This window comes from Chiloscyllium plagiosum, chromosome 27, assembly GCF_004010195.1.
Source record: "Chiloscyllium plagiosum isolate BGI_BamShark_2017 chromosome 27, ASM401019v2, whole genome shotgun sequence".
Lineage (NCBI taxonomy): Eukaryota > Metazoa > Chordata > Chondrichthyes > Orectolobiformes > Hemiscylliidae > Chiloscyllium > Chiloscyllium plagiosum.
The window spans coordinates 48726891-48746465 of record NC_057736.1 but is presented as its reverse complement, the minus strand read 5'-3'; positions in this window follow the sequence as shown (position 1 = coordinate 48746465).

The window sequence follows — 19575 nt, the reverse complement described above, 5'->3', positions numbered from 1 at the left end:
GCGTGTTAAGAAACAGTATAAGACGAGTACATGAATTATGCTCAGGGCTCTTGCACAAGGCATTTTTGTCAAGTGCATGTGGACCCTCTGCAATGCAGAGGTTAAAATTATTAAAGCTCATTTTGGTTGCTCTTGTTAATAGCTGAGCCGACTCAATTTAATCTCCCTGACAGACCAAAGTGCTTTTCCTCCCCCTGTAATTCAGATAGCGCTCCACCGCTTCATTTGTTTTCCCGTTCCACTGCTCTAACGCCCCCCTCCCAATGCAATAAATCAGTTCCCCCCTTGCCCTCATATCCCACTCTATCAGTCTCCGCATCGAACGCATCATCATGGGACACTTCCGCCAACTCCAGCTAGACTTCATCACGAAGAACATCTTTCCCTCCACACGCCTCTTTTGCCTTCTGCGTGGACTGATCCCGTCAACAGTTCTTGGTTTGCGCCATTCTTCAAACCAAGCCTCGTGAACCCCAACAAACCTTTCCCTGCAACCAGAAAAGATGCAAAATCTGTTAGTACACCACTCCTCTCACCTCCGTCCAGTACCCACAAAAAGTATTTCCAGGTGAGACAGAGATTCCCCTGCCTTTCTTCCAACCTAGTTTACTGCATAAGGTGCATCTCTACATCGGGGAAACTTAAGGTAACATAAGGATCGTTTGAGTGAGAATTGTATCCAGGACCACAAATGTCTACAGAACCTCCTAGACACCGTCCATTTTAATGCCTCTTACTACTCCGTTTCCCACATGACCATCCTTGGCCTGCTCCATTGCCTCAACGTGACCACCTTAAGTTGGAGGAACGACATCTTCTGCCTGGGTAGCTTACACCCTGGAGGGTCCAAAATTAAAATATCCAATTTAAGATAGCCTTATTCCCATCCCCCTACTCCCTCCACCTTCACCATCCCTTCCATTTTTTTCCTGACACCAAACGGATTCATTTTTCCCATTGACCAACAAGGTCGTACCCTCTACTTGTCTTCATATGTCCCCATTTCAAAACGCTGCCCCCTCCACCTCCATTATCTGCAGCCTCTCCACACCCGCAGACTTGAAGGTACACACCCGAAACGTCGAATTCTGCACGTCCTGATCCTACCTGGCTTGTTCTGTTCTTCCAGCCTCTTGACTGTATTATATATTTGGCTGAACAGACTTGATGGGCAGAAGGGGTTCTTCTCTCCTGTGCGATTTTACTATTCTATTTAATCACATTTTATCATAATGCTAGCATACATTATAACCAACATGCCATTATGAGCTGGGATGCTTCTGTAAGAGAGAATGCTCCCTTCACTTATTGAGAATTTCCCAAGATGATTTAATTCGTGATTTTCTTGCTTCAGTTGTAAGGGCAAAATGCAAGTTTTGTGTTCGAGCATCAGTGTAAGAACAGTAGTTGCCTCATTTTCAGCTGATATGCAGCTAATGACAATGTAATATTTGCAGCACATAATTCCAGTACAATTAGAATTCTAATCTATGGTATCTTTTCATATGGAAATGACCTTGGGACTTTCAACTTTAACTGCTGATCACAGGAAAGCCAATAATTCTATCACATAAAACACAACACAAAATTGAGGTGTTTTACAAGTCTGACATTTCAAAGTGATATTAAGATTGTACAACATCGTTAATGGAACTGTCCAATGAAAGCAAAATTGAGACAGCGTCTTGTGAGAGTCGCTCAGCAAGCAGCTGTTTTTCCAAGGTACAATAATTACAAGACAACTAACAGCCCTTAGAACTCAATATCGAGTTCACCAAAGTCTGAGTGTGAATACATTTTTTGCCAGCCTATTACTTAGCATTACATCGCCAGAACATTTCCGCAGGTAGTTTGCCTTCAGTAAATAAACACATTTTCAATTCTTCATTTCTTTTTCACATTACCGCATATCTAGCTGTTTTTGTTTTATGGCTCACTCGAAATAGGCCCTTTGGCTGCCTGCCATTTTCTCTCCCTCCTTCTGGGCTCCATCCCCACGCAGTAGATTAATCATTCCAAACAAACCACTCAAAAAGGTCTTCAGAACAACTGTCACCTTTGCTTCGCAGTTGCCAGTTATGGAAACCTTACCTCGCCTCAAAATATTCTCTTTATTTGTGTGCACAGATACTGTTATACCTGCTGATTTTCTCCAGTAATTTTGCATTTTTTGCATCAGTTAGTTATCCTTGAAGATTCTTTGTTTTAGAACCCCCGACTAAACATGTGAGAGCATCTTCATCAAAAGTGGTGCTTTTAAGAAGATAGCTCAGTGGATCTCCTCAGATCACTTTTAAGAACAACCACGATATTCTCCAGTCGTACATGACTTTGGTTAGGTTGCAGCTGGAGTACGAGAACATATCCCTTTCTGCATCAAATATGCTGAAGTGGAAATGGTCGACAGCGTCAGGTTTCAGGCAGGGATAATGAATATCAAACTGTCCTAGTCCATCCACTTTAGCGTTACAGTCAAGAAAGAAAAGCAACACTTCTCCTTCTTCAGTAGCCAAAGGAAATTCAGCATGTCCATAGAGTTTCCATTCAATGTTTTATAAAAATAGCACAGACAACATCCGATTGGGATGCATCACAGTGTGGCAACGCAACTGCTTTTCCCAAGATGAAAGAAACTTCAGAGAATTGTGAATCTACACCATTTCATACTGCAAATCAACCTTCAATTCATTGACGCCATCTACTCTTCTCACTGCCTCCAGAAAGCAACCGATATTATCAACGACACTGCCCACCTCTTTTCGTCCTCTCTACCATTCTCTTCCATCGGACAGAATATAAATACGTTTGCATACACGGAAGAACAGATTCAAGAACAATTTCTTCTCTGCTGTTACTAGACTTTTGAACTGATCTCTTTATCGTTCATACTGATTGCTCTCTGCGACTTATCGCCAGCTGTAACATGTATGGTGAACTCTGTTCGAAGGTGTTGGTGCACTTATATAGTATGAACAGCCTGAAGAGCTCATAAGACAATATATTCTCAAAGTACCTCTGTGTAAGAGATAATAGACATTAAAGTAACAATATCACACCATTTATCCTAGTCAGTTTAAGCAATGCACATGACGATGTGTGATTACCTCTGCTTTCTGTCCACTGATGCAGCTAAACCAGTTGCAATTGCAGTTAAACCTACTTTCGCTGTATAATTTCTGAAACACCTCCAGTGTACATATGTATATTTCGAGGCAATTTTTTGATCTTCTGCCATGGAATATACAAACATAGAGGTCGACAGCTCAGAAACAAAAAAATACTTCCGTAGATGCTGTCTGCACTACTAATTATAGAAGAAAACTCGACCCGTTCTGATTCTATTTTACGGGAATTCACGCATCGCCATGCATATCTTGGCATTATGGTTACACATATAATTCAATTTTACGTCTTCTGAGGGTCTCTGATTAAAAACCGCAACAAGCAGTGAATTCCAGAATTGTCTCATTTGTTGCTCGTTTGTTTTCATTCTTGTTCCCTCTGAACCTCTAGCTCCTCATTTACCTAACTAATATATGTACCTCTCCGTCTTCGCAGCGTTGTACCTCCCATATTTCCCTCAGGTTCAACTAAATCATTCAATTCTCTTTCATGACAGAAACGCACTATTGTCTAGTTGAACTATGATGACTTCATATTTTTCCTGTTCACAGTATACACTCCAACGGCAAATCTCCTAATCTATTGTTCAAATCAAAGGTTACATTCATATATGCACGAGAGAGACACCCTGTTCCATTTGCAATTTAATTACTGAATATTTACATATAGGTGATGGAACCTGAAAAAAAAACAAGTTGAGCAAGAAAACGTTTGTTTCCCAAACAAAGTTATTAAGTGTTAGTTACAAAGACAGATATGCATATTTATTCCCAAAATTAAAAGTGGGGTGGCTGAGTGATTTGCATTGCTGCCTTTCACTGTCAGGGACTTGAGCCCTCTTTCAACTTTGGGGGTTTCTGTGGAGTTTGCTATAACTCTGCTCTGAGTAGTTCTACTTGGCACTCTGGGGTCCTCCCACTGACAAAAGAGTTACAGGATAGTCACCATAAATGAAACGTTTTGGGAATTAAATGAGAGGAATGGATATGGGTGAAATGCTCTTCGGAGAGTCATTACAGACTGAATTACTCAAATGGCCTCGATCTGCACGTCAGGATTCTATGAGTTCATTTAAATACCGGAAAGGACTCGAGAGGACGAAAACCATACTGCTGTTCACATATTGCTAATGGCACATTTTATGCTTGTGTGGGCATGATTATTCCTGGCAAAACGCACCTTCTCATTTTTTTCCATAATAATTATTATGGTAACTGAACCGTTAATCTCAGTGGCGAATATGATTTGTCAGTTGCGTGATTTTACCTCTTGAAGTTAGTTGCATCTTCTTTATCAAAAATTAAGATTGAGTCTTTGTATCCCCAAGGTGATTTCACAGGATGTAAATGAAATATTTCCAACTTTGATCCAGACACATTCAATAAATGAGAGATCAGAAGATAGTAATAGTGAAAATGCACCTTCAAATTCAAGATGTTTTGAAGATATATTACATGAATCTTGCTTCTAGTAGACTTGCTGCTCAGTGATTGCAACCATTAATTAGATATGGAATTGTTAAGGAACCGCCCTCTTGGTTGAGACTGTGATGTTTCACAAATATTTGTCCAACGTAGAATTAATCATTTCACTTATTTTTAGTATTTTCTGCAGTCACTCGGTTTACACTGAACGTCAAAACGCCACTGAATTCCCAAGATTATAGATTTAGAAGACTATTACGTGAACAGGCCACAGAGAAGAGGCCACTAAATCACAGAATGGAGTCATGAAAGGTAGCTCGAGGTAATCCACGTTAACTATTTGCTACTTCGCAGAGTCAAAGTCTCCCGTTCATCCGTCAGGGAAGTGTGAGGATTCAGAATTTAACTTATTTGGGCATTGCCTTTCATTAACGGTCTTCCAAAAAACACAACTATCATTAGTAATCAAAATGGACATTTTCTGCTCGTCAGCCGTCATTTCCTAACAATCATTACCACCGTTCTATGCTGTTGGTGTACCCCATATTTTGGTTACTCCTACACTTGGCCTGATGAAAACAACAGGAATAGTTGGAATTTAACTTTTTATTCTGAGCAGCACCAAATGTTTGTTTTTAAGGAAAATTTGTCTGCAATGAGCTCAATGTGTTCTATATTACCACGTTTAATTTTGTTTCGTTTGTTTTTCGGTGCAATAGATTGAAAATGCATTTGCTTTCTGAATTGAAATGTTCAACCGTGACAGTGTGAAGTGAAATGTGTTAGTGTTTCTCTAATTTTGCTCAATAGAAATAGACATGCACTTTTTCATAGAATCTTTACTTTGTGGAAACAGGCTATTTGGCCCAAAATGTTCATACCGACCTTCCATCAAGTAATACATCCAGATCCATTCTCCTACTCTGTGGGAGGAAAGCAGAGAAGCCAAAGGAAACAAAGCAGACATGGGGAGAATCTGCAATCTCCACATAGATAGTCAACCGAGGCTGGAAGCGAACGCGGTGTGATGCAGAGCCGTTAACTACTGAGCGAACATGCTCAGCGCTGACAATGCATAGAGTGCAATAGGCCAGGCGCTGGCAAATGAAATTGGGATAGTTAATCAGTAGTTGTTCACCCACAGACAAAGTGGGCCAAGGACTGTTAATAGGAGTCAGTTCATTTACTTGGCAGGATCGGTTGTTTTGCAGTGTAAGACACATTGCCTGATTTTTCCATGAAATTATTTACTTCGCGAAATTTGCCCTTCATCTGACATGTATTGATTATCTGGATAAAGTCAGCAGTTTCATCTGTTTTTCGCTGTGGAAAGAGCCGTCATCGTTCTGTTGTTAATTTAACAATTTCAATTTAGTGTTAATTACTCAAACTGAGTTCACTATGCGGGACCATCAAGCTCTATTTCATGGCTTATTTCCTTCTTTCGGGGGCAAGTTTCAGTGACAAAGAGAGATTGAATCGACTGAGCTCGTTTTCCTCAAAAGAGATAGATTGAGGGAAATAGTGCATAAGAAAGTGCATTTTATTTTCCATTATGGAAGGGATCAATGATCAGCCAGATTAAACTGAACGTAAGGGGCAGCATGTTTAGAAGAGATGTGAGCAAAACATATTTTATCCAACAAGGCGGCAACAAAATAATGCAATCACCTCCAAGGGTGACAAGGCGGGAAGTGTCATAACATTTTAAAAGTACTTAACAGCGCACTGAGAATACTGAGATGCGGGATATTAGACGAGAAAGCATCGAGGTTAGTAAGTATGAGGTGTTATCCATTGTAGAAGCTGTGAAAGGAAATAGGTCCCCTGTCCAGATGGGATTTATACAAGGTTTCTCTGGCAAACTAGGGAGGAGATGGTGGAAACGTTGGCCTTGAGTTTTGAGTCGTCATTGTCTGAAGGTTTAGTACCAGGGGACTGGAGGATTGCAAAAGCTGTGCCCTTGTGTAAGCAGGGCATTCCAGATTACCCAGGTGATGATAGACCAATGAGCTTTACGTCGGTTGGAGGAAAAGGTTTGAAAATGATTATAAGTGCTAGGATTTATAATCATCGACCAAGTAACAATTTGATTGGAAATAGTCAACATGATTTCGTCACGGGCAGACATCACTGAATGTTTTGAGGAAGTGACCAAGCATGTAGATGTGGGTAGGGAACTTGGCGTGGTGTACATGGACATCAGTAAAGCCTTTGAAAATGTTTCACAACCTTAGCTTTTGAAGAACACGCAGAGATATGGTATTGATAGTGCTTTAGCAATTTAGATTGGAAATTCGCTTTCTGTAACAAGAAAAGAAGTGGTTGTTGATGGAAAATATTCAACCTGAAGTCCAGTTACTCGTGGTGTGTCACAACCAAGTGTTTTGGGACAACTACCGTTTGTCATTTTTACAAATGACTTGGACGCCAGCGTATGTGAATGGCTTAGTAAGTTTGTAGATGACGTTAAAGTCGAAGGAGTAATGGACAGTGTGGAAGAATTTGGTAGGTTGCAGGGAAATTTGGATAAACAGCATAATTGGGCAGATTTGGCAAGTGGAGTTCAATGCAGATAAATGTAAGGTGATATACTTTGGGAAGAATAACAAGAAGGCCGAATACTTGGTGTTTGGAAAGGCTCTTGGTAGTGTGGACGTGCAGGGGGAGGAAAGGCTCTTGGTAGTGTGGACGTGCAGGGGGAACTTGTTTTTCCATGTACATCGATCCCTGAAAGTTGCCTCACAGATCGACAGTGCTGTTAAGAGGGCATGTGGTTTGTTAGTTTGTTTTGGAAGTGGAATTGAGTTCCGGAGCCATGATGCCATGCTGCAAATGTACAAAACACCAGTGCGACCTCCCACGGAATATTCTGTGTAGTTCTGGTCGCCCCATTACAGGAAGGATGTGGAAGCATTGGAAATGGTGAGGAGGAGATTTACGAGTATTTTGCCTGGTCTGGAGCGAAGGTCTTATGAGGAAAAGTTGAGGGACATTGGTCTGTTATCGTTGGAGAGCACGTGGCTAAGAGGAGACATACAAGAAGACCAGAGGATTAGATAAGGTGAACAATGAGAGTCGTTTTCCCGGGATGATGACGTCGTCTTGTAAGAGCGGGTACAGCTGCAATTTGATTGGTGACAGATTTAAGACAGATGTCAGAGGCATTTTCCTTTCTCAGAGAGTGGTAAAGGCGTGGAATTCCCTGTCTGCCAACGTAGTTAACTCAGCCACATTGAGAGCATTTCAGCAGTCCTTGGATGAGAATAAACATTATGATGAGATAGTATAGGAGAGGTGTTTACATTAGTTCGCATATCGGCGCAACATCGAGGGCCGAAGGGCCTGTTCTGCGCTGTATTGTTCTTTTCCTATGTTCTATGCACTTGCAATGCAAGACATACAATGTCTGGAATGGGTGCTGTTGAAAGGGATTGGAATATTTAAGCGCTAGTTGTTGACTAACAGATAATTTGGGCCAAGGACCTTTCACTATATAAACATCTATGACCATAGGATTGTATTTTTTCCTGTGCGCAGATACTATGGAAGTAACCAAGTCAACCTGCACAGGCTAAAGAAACTGTGAGCCAAGAAATGCTGAAATTATGTATTCATTCGCCATTTTTCAGTGCCTTAAAGTTCCAGAGTTGGTTTAATTATCCACTTGTATTACTGAGTAAAGTATTTCCGAACATGATATCAGTTGGTGAAACTCTTGTCACATATCTGTGTTGTTATCTTAGTACATGTGTACTTCAGACAGAGCAAATCAGAAATGAGAAACTAACATAGAAAATTGATTGAAGGAGTTCTGGTTGAAATATAGATATGAAACAAGCTTGGAGCATGATCACAGTGCAAATAAATAATTCACTTCACTCAGGTTTGGAATGATGCTCACCAGGGTAATCCTCTACTGTATCCCATCTATTCCCTATTCCACAGACAAAACTGTTTTTGAAGCTTTATGTGCTTCGACTCAGTTAGTGCTTCCTTCAGAAGAATTCATCATGATTTAATTCCCAGTGATTAGCACTTGCAAATCAAACCTTTCACCAATTTGAGTTGTATCTTTGACCCCATCCCTGTTTCTGTGTTGTTGTTGTTACTGTTGTTCTTGTTGCTGTTCTTGTGGACAACCTTCTCCCTGTTTTGCTGCTTAGATCTCCTGGCTATGATACTCGCTTGCAGTTGATGATGTTTCAATTTATGAAGAACTGGACGAAAGCAAGGACATTTTCTTAGATTACGCAAACCTCATCGACAATTGGAGTGATCCAAGCATAGTTGGACTGTCTTATTAACCATAAGTAAACACGCTGGGACACTATCGATTTGAAGCACACATGATTTCACTGCTAATATTATGTACATACTATCTCGTACAGAATAGATAAAAACATGGCTTAACAGCTTTCTAGTGTTTACCACCTTCCATTCATTACAGCGAATTTCGGAGAAATTGTGATTCACGTAGGTGGGAATTGTGGCCTTTCCACATGCATCACTCAATATACCGTGGCAACATAACGGTACATATTCTTGTCATTGTCACGGAAGTCATACTGAGCCGCATTAAAAAATATTATTTCCAGGGGTTGGTCCAGAACTTCACTGTATGCAATTTTACTGCTGACCTCCTGCCTGTAGCCATAGACAGTTCGCTCTGGTTGACTATTGCATGCCCCTTGCGATCATGCTTTAACTATTTTGCTACTATTCACATTAATTATATTCAAAAACATTCTGAAGACGGTAGAATATCTTGCAAGAGAGTAGAGTCCATAAGGAACTGAGAGATTAGAGAATGGAAGAAAATCCGCATTACTGAAAGATGGAGAGATGAAGGAAGTCTGTGATTCGACTTGTCACCATATCTCGGTGTTTTATCCTCCTGAGGTAATTATATGAAACGGAAATCCTTACTACAACATACTAGCAATGGATCCGTGGGATGACACAGTGACTGAAATTACCTTTGAATAATTCGAATGTATGCATCAGAATTCCACCTGATCTATCTGTACAAATAAGTTTATTTATGTGGTTTCGCAGTCCAAGTTCAGAGAAGAGCTCGTGAGTATGTTGAAATTTCCTGTTACATCTATTATTCAAATACCAAAGAATCGGAAGAACTTAGACTGCCCGAGTGCAAACTAATAGTGAATTAATTGAAGTGAGTTGTCTTCCCCTTATTCAATGAAGATTCTCGTGCTACTGAAATACAGACACCACCAACATTTATGTGCAATAGTCAAATGGCAATCGCTAAACAAAGATAGATTTTTTGGAGGGACTCAGCAGTTCTCGCATCATCTACTGACAGAAAGCAGAGTCGATATTTCACGCCTAGCAACCCTTGTTCAGAACTGATACCGGTTCTTTAACTGTGATGTGCCCATGAATCAAATCAGTCAACTGTAAACAGATGTGGGCCAACAAATATGAAGTTCTGGAATAGTCCATATTCACTTGGTAGATGTGGATGGCGATCGGGGACGGGTGGATCCGTACTGTACTTTTTCTAACTGACAGTTATCTTTTCTATCTGAAAGAGTGCAAAAATATTTCGAATTCTAATCCAAATTGAGCGTTTTGCGAAACTCAATGACGTTTATCCACGCCTATCGTTCAAATGAGAGTTGATTCAGCGAATTTGAGAATACGTTTGTTTGTTCGATTTCTTGCTCTTCGATTTGTAGGGAACTGCACCACCATTCGCTTTTTTAATTGTAGTTGTGCTAAAGTATGCGTTTGTACTTCTATTTGGCTGCATGTGGATGAATGTTTGTGCGAAGCTGTGACTATGTGTGTGCTTTTCTCTCTGTTTGCCTATGGTATTGTGAAGTATGTTTATCTGCATTTGTATGTATGTGTCTGCATGGGTGTGAAATGTCGACTCTGCTTTCTGTCAGTAGATGTTGCGAGATCTGCTGAGTCCCTCCAAAAATATCAGTCTCCATATGACTGTTGTGCACTTTCTGTGGAAAAATTATTCCCAATCTCGACTTCCCAACTCCTGTCTCATCGCGTCATATTTTCCTTTTCCCCAATTAAATATCTTCCCATGATAAGTGCTCTGTTCCCTCTTCAAGTATATGGTAAGTGTGACATTTGTGGTCACTGTTACAAAAGTGTTCTCGCACGGCGAGATCTGACACCTGTCCTGGCTCATTGCCGAGCACCCAATCTAAAATGGCCTCTGCCCTCCTCGGCCTGCATCCATATTGTGTAAGGAAACCCTCCAGAAAACACCTGATAAAAAAGGCTCCATTCAAACCATCTGCATTAGGAGGTTCTAGTCAATATTGTGAAATTTGAAGTCACCCTAACAACAGCCCTCTTACATCTGCATTTTGGAAAATCTACCAACCACTTCTGCGGAAGTGCACCCAATTCCAACTCCTCAAAAACCGACTTAGGGAACTGGAGCTGGAGCAGGATGAACTGCGAATCATTCGGGAGACTGAGAGAAAAATTGAGACGATACACAGGGAGATGTCACTCCTCAGACACAGGACAAAGTCATGATAATAGACATGGAGATTTTTAACTGGAAAGTAAAGACGTTAGGAATGAACGGATAGGATTTACTTGGATGCATAAATGTTGGAAAGGCAGCAATGCGGATTACTGGGAGATAAAGATATTAGAAAACGCAAGGTGGATTTAATTGGATGGTGGAAAATGTGAATAGATCACGTGGGTTAAAAATCAAAAAGATTGAGTCGTGTCCTCATGGAGGTTTACAAGATGATGTGAGTTTGGTGACAGCAAACTGGAGGGAAATGTCCTCATTCAGGTGGATCAATAAATAGAGTTGAGTACTTCAAAACCAGCGATGAGTGATAAAGACAAGTTTGGTGACGGTGTTTTTTTCTCCATTCTGAAAGTTATTGAAATCGGCAATGATGTTTTTCAGAAAAGATATCTTTTTCAGAAGCTGATTCCAGAATATTTGAAAAGACGCATGCAGAAGCAGAAGTAGTGAATTTAATGGGACGGGGTTCTGGGCTTTCGGGATGGAGAGGCATAATTTGCACACTCCCTCACTGGTTGATGTGAATTGGGAGGAAATCCCACAACACCTCCAATTGAATAATACAAGTACAAAAAGAGCTAGGTTGTTTTGACAGGTTAAGCAGCATGTTCGAGATGAACGATTAGAAGTTGCAAAATAACTGAGCTGTTGTTTTAGCTTTACATTGAACCGAAGTCGGTTGGCTCAGTCCGCTGCATGACTGGTTTACGATAAAGTGATACCAATAGTGCAGGCTTAATTCTCGCACCGTCTTAGTTTACCATAAGGATCCCAATCTCGCAGCTCACCAAATCTGTAAGGCTGTGGCGACACTGACATCCTTTTCAAAGGAAAATATACCACAGGGAGTAGGAATTCACCTGCCGATGTAACACACCGTTATTATTGCCAATTAATGCTTGAACATTTCGCCGCCATCACCAGAGAAGGCCGTGAGACCATTTAATATGCATTGATTTTCAACAAAGGAATCCAGCGGTTAGTCTCGAAGGTTATTCCTGTTTGAACTCTTTACTCTTCACAGCAGTACCGTAAAAAATCTTCATCGTTTCGATACCAGTTATTCCAGCAATATTCAAACAACCCAATGAGAAAAAACCTAATTCCTTTCAGATTGATTTAATGACCAGAACGCATTTATAGCAAATGCGATAATATGAAACATGCTAAAAAGTGTTCCCCAGAATATTAGCCAATGCAGTGTCAGCGATATGAGAAAGGTCATCGAGTTCAAACGTCAACTCGGTTTCTCTATCCAGAGATGGATATTCCTCTTGTGAGTATTTATAGCTGTTCATTAATGATTGAGCTATTTCTGAACGGCAGAACACTCGACAAGGTCAAAAACGGAACTTTTAGAATAAATACTGTTTTATTTAGTATTGTTTTTTACCTTTTTATACAAATACGTAGTCTGTCCGGGAATTCAGAACGGGGGAAAGGATGGTAGGACAGTTCAATGATCTCTTTGTCGAATATGGGAGGTTAGGGTCACCACTAATGTCCCTGCTGACCACATCTGTGGGAAGTGCGCCCACATTCAGCTCCTTGGAAAGTGTTTTAGGGAACTGAGGCTGGTCCTGGATAAACTACGGATCATTCGGGAGGCTGAGGGAGTAATTCACAGTATTTTCAGAAATGCCATAACACGTCAGGTACAGGAAAATGGTAGAGTTTACTGCTGGCGGATGAAAATGTATCGGGCAGACAGTGCAGGGATCACATGTGAACGTTCCCCAAAAGAATAAGTATACCAAGTTGGATACTGTTGGGGTAATGACTTAGCAGTGGAAAGCAATGGGGTACAAGTCTCTGGCACAGAGGCTGTGCCTGTTGCTGAGAAGGGAAGGGGAGAGAGCAGATCATTAGTCATTGGGGACTACACATTTAGGGCACAAATAGGAGATTCTGTGGGAATGCAAAAGACTCATGGTTAGTGTGTTGCATGGTTAGTGTGTTCATGATGGCTTAGATCGTGTATTCTGGATGCTTAATGGGGAGGGGGAGCAGTCCCATTTCGAGGTCCACATACGGACCAAAGACATAGGTAGGAAATGGGATGGGCGTATAAGACAGAAATTCAGGGAGGATTGGTGGAATCGTAGAGCCACAACAAACAAAGTTGTTATTTCTGATTTAGATTTAGATTAGATTACATTACAGTATGGAAACAGGCCCTTCGGCCCAACAAGTTCTCACCGACCCGCCCGAAGCGTAACCCACCTATACCCCTACATTTACCCCTTACCTAACACTATGGGCAATTTAGCATGGCCAATTCACCTGACGTGCACATCTTTGGACTGTGGGAGAAAACCGAGCACCCGGAGGAAACCCACGCAGACACGGGGAGAACGTGCAAACTCCACACAGTCAGTCGCCTGAGGCGAGAATTGAACCCGGGTCTCTGGTGCTGTGAGGCAGCAGTGCTAATCACTGTGCCACCGTGCTTGTTACAAATGTCACGTGCGAGCGAGTTGAGATATAGGGAGAGAGCAGTTGAACACCTGGCTACAGGGATGATGAGGAAGGAGGGATTCACATGCCTTTATAATTGAGGCTTATTCTGGTGTGGGTGTGAACTCTACAAACGGGATGCAGTACACCTGAAAAAGGGGGGTAGAGTTTCCTGGGTTGGGGGTGGAAATGTGCTCATGCTCTTCTGTACAATTTAAACGAATTCAGGAGGGTGTGTTGGAACCTGAATTGTAGCTCCACTGCACAGGATGTTGTGAGTAATGAGGTGTTAAGCAAGGTTTCAAGATTTCAAGATTGTACCAGCAAGCAAGAAGATGGTTTGAAGTGTAGGCAAAAGTGAGGAATGCAGATACTGGAAACCAGAGTTAAGATCAGAGTGGTGCTGGAAAACCACAGCAGGTCAGGCAGTATCCAAGGAGCAGGAAATTCGACATTTCAGGCAGAAGTCCTTTATTCGGAATAGGCAGAGGAGATGACCTGGGGGTTGCAGTGAGAGGGAGACTCACTCAGATTGTTATGGAGATAGGAGGAGAACATCAGGAAGGTAGGCATCCTTGCAAGAGGATTCACAGTAATGTTAAAATCAACTGTGCAAAATTGAGGACTGAAGATGCTGGAAACCAGAATTTGGCCAGAGTGATGCTGGAAAGCACAGCAGGTCAGTCAGCGTCCTAGGAGCAGGAAAATCGACGTGTCGGGTAAAAGCCCTTCATCAGGTGGTTTGAAATGTGTTTACGTGAACTCCAGGGGCATTCTGAATAAGGTGGAAAACTTGCAGTATGGGTTGTTACTTACGACTTTGATGTTGCGGCTGTTTCTGAGAAATGAAGAGAGCGGGGAAAGGATTGGTTGTTGCAGGTTCCAGGGTTCAGATGTTTCATAACGAGCAGGGAAGATGGCAAATGAGGGTGAGGTAAGGAATTGTTATTCAAGGACAGTATGACGGTGGCTGAAAGGACATTTCATGAGGACTAGTGTACTGAGGTAATATGGGCTTAAGATAGAAACAGTAAAGGAGATGTCACCCTGCTGGGAGTTTTCTATAGAACACTGAAGAGTTCCAAGGATGTGGAGGAAAAAATTGTAAAGACGATTCTGGCAGAAGCGAAAATAACAGGGCAGCTCTTATGGGAATCTTTAACTTGCTTAATATTGACTGGAAGCGCTAAAGTGCGAGTACCATAGATGCGTCAGGTTTTGTCCAATGTATGCGAGAGGGTTCCCTGACACAGGATGTATTAAGCCCAACAAGATGGGAGGCCACACTGGATTTTGTCCTGGGAAATGAACCGAGCCATGTTTTAGATTTGGAGGTAGGGGAGCACTTTGGTAATAGTGACCACAGTTTGGTTATGCTTAATTTAGCAAAAGACAGGGATAGCACATACCGCAGGGCAGGAGATATACCTTGGGGAAAGGCAACAATGATATGATTAGGCAAGACTTAGGATGCATAGGATGGGGAAAGTAATTTCAAGGGGTAGGCACAATTCAAATGTGGAACTTTCACAGGGAAACGCTGCTGGGAGACCTTGGTAAGTATTCGCCTGTTAGACAGGGAGGAAGTTGTCGAGAGACCGAGTCGCGATTTACAAAACAATTCGAATTACTTGTCAAGAGGATGAGTGAGCCTTATGGAAAAATGAGACTTGAAGTCTCACTTACGGCACTTGTCAGTGAAACGTTAACCTGGAAAGGCCTAAAGGGATAAGTAAGGTATGTAAGATTATAGAAAGTTCAGATAAATAGACATGGAGTGGATACATCCGCTTGTGGGGCATTCTCGGACTTTAGGACATTGTCTTAGGAAAAGGGATAGCAAATTTACATGAATTGAGGAAAAACTACTTCTCTCGAAAGATTGTGAGTCTGCAGAATTTTCTACCTCAAAATGCGCTGGATGCTGGGATAGTGAGTAATCTTGAGGAGGAGTTAGCGAGATCTTTAGTTGGAAATGGTTTGAAGAGTCATGGGGAGAAAGCAGGAATTGAGGAAAAACTACTTCTCTCGAAAGATTGTGAGTCTGCAGAATTTTCTACCTCAAAATGCGCTGGATGCTGGGATAGTGAGTTATCTTGAGGAGGAGTTAGCGAGATCTTTAGTTGGAAATGGTTTGAAGAGTCATGGGGAGAAAGCAGGAAAGTGGGGGTAAGGAGCACATCAGCCATGAGAGAATGGTGGACCAGACTCGATTGGCCGAAATGCTTTTTTCTGATCCTAAATGTTATCAAGTGACGAACTGGACATTGCGAGGAATCATAGTCGTAGTTGGAGACATAGCCTCTTGCTTGGGAACATACTATGGGGAGGAAAATGCCTAATATGAACAGAACAGTGTTGCAGCGTAGAATAAAGAAGAATACAATAGTTTTATTTGTCGTTTTGGACATATTTAGATGGTACAATAAAAATGAAACAGCGTTTCTCCATGACGAAGTGGTATATGAATGCACTGACTATACGAGAGTTCAGTAATACACAGGGCAGAATAATGTGCACAGGAAAGTGTAAAACATGCAAGACTGCACAATTATTTCCGAACATCCAAAAGGATAGGTACAGTGCGGGACAAATTATAATGCAACAATGAATGATCATTAATAAACCATTAAGCCAGCAGCAATTGTACAAGTCGTCCGAAAATTGCGAATGGAATAGAATGTGATCCATCGGTGTTCAGGAGCCTGATGGCTTGTGGGAAGAAACGCTTTCATAGTCTGGCCTGGAAGAGACTGAATGCTCCGGTATCGTCTGCCAGATGGCAGAATGGGGAATAATTTGAATTAACGAAGTGTGGGGTCGTCCCCAATGCTGTTAGCCTTGCGGATGCAGTGTGCAATATAAATGCCCATAATGGGGCGGAAGAGAGACCTCGATGATCTTCACAGCTTTCCTCACTATCCATCGTACGATGCAAGATGATGCAGTTCCCGAGCAAGGCAGTCATGCAGCTACTCAGGGGAATCTCAATTATCCCGCTCTGGAATTTGGTGAGGAAGTGGTTGGCGGGGGGGGGGGGGGGGGAGCTGGGTTGTCGGGTCGTAGCTTTCTACAGCCTGTGCATAACGTAGAGACTCTGCTGGGCATTCTTGGCTGTGGAACTTGTGATGAGTGACCATGTGAGATACTCCATCAGGTAAACACTAAGGAATTTGGTACTCTTCACAATCTCCACAGGGAAGCTGTCGATGTCCAGCAGAAAGTGATCGCTCCATCCCCTCCTGGAGTCAACATCAATCTCTTTCGTTTTGTTTACATTGAGAGATAGGTTGTTGGCTCCGCACCAAACCGTTAGCCACTGCACCTCCTCTCCGTATGCTGAATCGTCATTCCTGGTGATGACACCCACTACCATCGTGCCATCAGAGAACTTAATAAAGTAATTCGAACTATGAATCACTGCATAGTCTTGTGTCAGCAGAGTGAACATCAGTGGACTGAGCATACAACTCTGCCGCTGCCCCCACCCTCGCTCAGCGTGATGGTGTTGGAGATGCTGTTCCCAATCCGGACTGACTGATGTCTCCCCGTCAAAATATCCGGGATCCTTTTGCAGGGGGTAAACAGCAGACTCAGGTGTCCAACCACGTGGTGAGGTATGACAGCTTAAAATGCAGAACTGAAGTCTCCGAGCAATAATCCGATGGAGATTTCCTTCTTGTCCAGAAGAGTGTTCGCCAGATGAAGGGCGATGACAAATGACATAATCTGTTGAGAGGTTTGGACGATATGCAACGTGCACGGTGTCCAATGTGAACGGGGCTGGAGCAAGTGCTTAATGTGAATCACTGCGAGCCTCTCGAAACAATCCATGATATTGGGTGTTACAAAGGGACTGTAGCAGGTCAAGCAGGACACTGAAAACCTCTTCAACACTAGGGACGTTGGTAGCGATCTTGAAGCACTTTAGAACTATGGCACAACTGAGAGAGATGTTTAAAATGTCCATGAGAACATCCTCCAGCGGGTCAGAGCATGATCCGAGCACTCTGTAAGGGATTTTATCTGGTCCAGTAGCCGTACGTGGGTAGACGCTGCAGAGAATTGTCCATAGGTCAGCCATGGTAAGACACAACACCTGTTATTTGGGATGGAAGATGGTCATTTCTTGCCAAGTCATTTCTTGCCTCAGTCCGTGCATAGACGTTGTTCAACTGATCTGAGTGGGAAGCATCATTAGCACAGCAGGCTATACTGCTCTGTGGTTGGTGATAGACTGAATACCCTTCCACACGCTTAGGTAGTGCCGTTGTCCTGTAAAACGCTGTGTATTCTCTGTGCGTATGCAAGCTCTGCCTCATTAATAGCCCCGTAAAAAAAATGGCCCTCGCTGCTGGTCGGGCCACTTCATCATCTGATCTTAAAGCAGATTCATGGATCCTCCACAGCGCACACATTTGATGTCATCCACGGCTTCTAATTAGGGTGAGAGGGGCTATTCTTCGACACAGTGCCGTATTCAATGCACTTGGTGCTAAAGCAAATGGCTGACGCTGTGCACACCTCTAGGTTGATAGTGTCACCATCGGTTTCCGCCTCCTACATTAAGTGCCAGTCAGAGTGCTCTAAGCAATCTTGAAGAGCAGAAATATCTCTTACAGGCCTGGATTTTAACCTGCTTCAGACCTGGTTTGACACATCTGACAAGCGATCTTTACACTGAAATTAGCATGAAAGAAACGTGGTCTGAGGAGACAAAGTGGGAACGGATTCTGCCCCATATGCATTGTGGATGTTTGTGTAAACAATATCTAGTGTTTTCCATCTTCTCGTCATAAAATTCACTTGCAGATGGAATTTAGGGACCACAAATTTCAGGTTTGCATAGTTAAAATCTCTAGCCACAATAAACAGACCATCAGAGTCTGCGTTCTGCAGTCGACTAATAGTCCCATACAGTTCATCGAGTGCCTTCTTAACATAAACACTAGTAGTAATATGCAGCCCTACTATTCCGGTAAATTGCCATGGCAAATGAAATAGTCTACATCAAATAATCAGAAATCCATCAGTGATGAGCACTAACTGGAGAATAGTACAGAGTCATTTCATTATTTATTTTTGATATAGACACATAAACTCCCACCCACAGCCTTACCGCACAGAGCTTCATTTCTTTCAGCACGAAACTAGGCAAGCTCATCTCGCTGGATGGTGTTGTCTTAAACTCTGTTGGGAAGCCATGTTTCCATGAAAGCAAGGTCGCAGCCGTCTCTAAACTCACGCTTAGAAGCATGCCACAGTCAGATGCAGTCCAACCTACTGTCCAGTGAGCAGATATTTGACTGCAGAATGGATGGGAGAACTGGTCGGCTTGGGTTTGCTTTTCGCCGAATATGAACTCCTGCCCACTTACCAAGCTTCTGCCTCCTCGCACACTGCTTCCGACGTCTCAAAATCTGGCCACCTCTATCAGTCGAGGTCGAGGCTGAAGTCCGGGTCTCCAAAGCAAGCCAACCAAGGAACGGCTTTCACACCTTTCCATTCAGGTTCGTTTTCGGCCGGTTCCTGGACTGCCACAGAGTTTGCAGATTGTAACAATATCTGCAAACAGTGGCTTTCTTATTCCTGTTCCAACTTTGCCTTAGAAAACTGAAATTAAATAACTCCATGTCATGAGAGTCCTATGCGACATGCTGCCGCACCGCCAGTTTGGAATGCACAGAAGTGGTGCTTGTATTGTCATTGGCGTTTGTTAGAAAATAGGGTGTTTACAGGGCTGGTGTGGGCTTTGGAAGAGTATGGAATAAGGCCACAGACCATTGCTGCGTGAAAATGTGATGTGTGTGTTCACAGTCTGTAGCCACATTGTAAAAAAATGGAGTGAGTTCACAGGCATTGTTTGAGGAAATGTATGGAAGTCGGGCTACAGGCCCACGTAATGGGAAACAGAAACAGCTGGGGACGCTCGATGTTTCTAGGGAAATAAAATGGACACGGGGTATCAGTGTGGCAATGGTACAACTGTCTGTTGCCAAGGGATCAGAAAGGGTGTGGGAGATAGTT